Here is a 1,892-nt window from a genome sequence, read left to right as displayed (position 1 = left end):
TTGGCCCAAAGTCACACACCCAGCTAACGTTAGTTCTAGGTCGGGGGGCCTCACCCCCGTCCAGAACATCAACACAGCCGGCTGAGTTCAGGAATGTCCCGTGCATCTCCTAAGTCACTACCAGGTGCTCTTGAACCAGCTCACCCGCTATAGAGCGATTCTCACCTCTCCCAAGCTCTTTGAGAGTGCGTTGTGTTGACAATCTATTGTGGACGGGAAAGAGGGAAAAGTACTTGGAGGGGCGCCTGGGTGGCTCAGTCATTGATCGTCTGCCTTCGACTCAGGTCATGATCTCGGAGTCCTGGGATCGAGCCCCGCATTGGGGTCCATGCTCAGCCAGGAGTCTGCTTCTCCTCCTGCCTCTGCCTCTCCCCTGCTCATGCTCTCTCTCTGTCTCTCTAAAATAAATAAATAAAAGCTTAAAAAAAAGAAAGAAAAGAAAAAGAGAAGTACTTGGAAAGCCCTGGTCTGAAGGAGAGGATCTTTGGGAGTAGCTGGGCAAGGAATCATTGGCACCAAGACCGGGCTCTGGGTCTTTGGCTGGTCTCAGAAATATTCAAGATAACGCATCACACAGTAGAAGTGTTTCTGCGACAGGGTTTGGGGCCAGGGCCCCACACCCCACATGGTCCTTGGGTTCCTGGCACTCGCGGTCATTCGCAGGCAGGGAAAGGAACAGATTCGGGCTCTGGCCGGGAAGCCCGCCGACTGCATCCTCACTTGCCGGCAAGGCCTGAGCAGGGGCCTGGGGGCTCCCTGTCCTCCACATCCCTGCTGGCTGGGTGGTCCACGCACAAAGGCTCTCGTGAGCTGCTGGGAGCACAAGGCTCAAGAAGAGACACAGGGCCTACTTGTTGAAAGAGTCTTGGTCACTACCTACCCCTCGCTGGGCCATTAGGGAAGCTGAGAGCTGAGAGTCAGAGTCCTGTGTAGGGTGAGAAAGCCCAGCGTGGAGAATTAGTAACCACGTGGGCTCCCACGGCGGACGGTCAGGGCCAGGCAGGGTGTGAGTGGGGCCAGCATCATGCGTCACTTGCACATGCCCCCCCACTTGGGGCTCCATGCTTGGTCACTGGCGTGAAATCCTTAGTAATTTTGTCTTTGACTGTGTTTTGGGAGGGAAGTGCATGGGACAACCGAGCGGGAGCAAGGGAGGAACTGCAGGGTGGGGGAGCAGGGAGGCTTAGAGCCTCGGCTCACAGGGGGTCCTGCATCCCCTAGATGGGTTCTTGGCCACCCACTCCCCTGTCCCCATACAGCCTGGGCTTCTAGGTGCCTGCTCAGCGACCCCACTGCCCTCCACCTGCGCAGTCCTAGGGCGGGGCATGGCACGGGATCCGAGCCTTAGGGGAAAGCGCCCTGCTACATTCAGTGGGTGACAGCCCCTCCCCCACTCCTGGCCCAAGGACATTCCCTTGCGGGGGCACAATACACTGTGAGATTTTCCGTCTTCTGCGGGCTCAGTGGGGAGGTGGGGAGCCCATGCGGAGAAGAGATGCCTGGTTTGGTTTCCCAGGTCCCAGCCAGCTGGGACCGCGGGAGGGAGAATCCGCAGTCGGCTCAGACACACTCAACGGTTTCCAGGACGACAAACAGCAGGGTTCCTGGAAGGGCCCCCTCCCCCACTCCCCTCCCCCACCCTGCGTTCTCCCCCAACATATGCTCCTCCCGTCCCGAGCCCCTCCACCAAACCCCTCTTCCCACCACCCCACACTCATCACCACCCTGCACCCCCCCACCCCCCACCCTCCATCCAGGGCTCCCGCCCACCCCATGCTCCCTCCACCCTGAGCGTCCCCCAAGCACCCCAACCCCCCACCCCCCTACCCCCCGCCCCCCCAGCCATCCCGGGCTCCCCCCCTCCTCTACCCTATACTCTCCCCCACCCTACA

This window comes from Leptonychotes weddellii, chromosome 15, assembly GCF_054177405.1.
Source record: "Leptonychotes weddellii isolate Sample4059 chromosome 15, ASM5417740v2, whole genome shotgun sequence".
NCBI classification, from domain to species: Eukaryota; Metazoa; Chordata; class Mammalia; order Carnivora; family Phocidae; genus Leptonychotes; species Leptonychotes weddellii.
Note: the sequence above shows the minus strand (reverse complement) of the source record.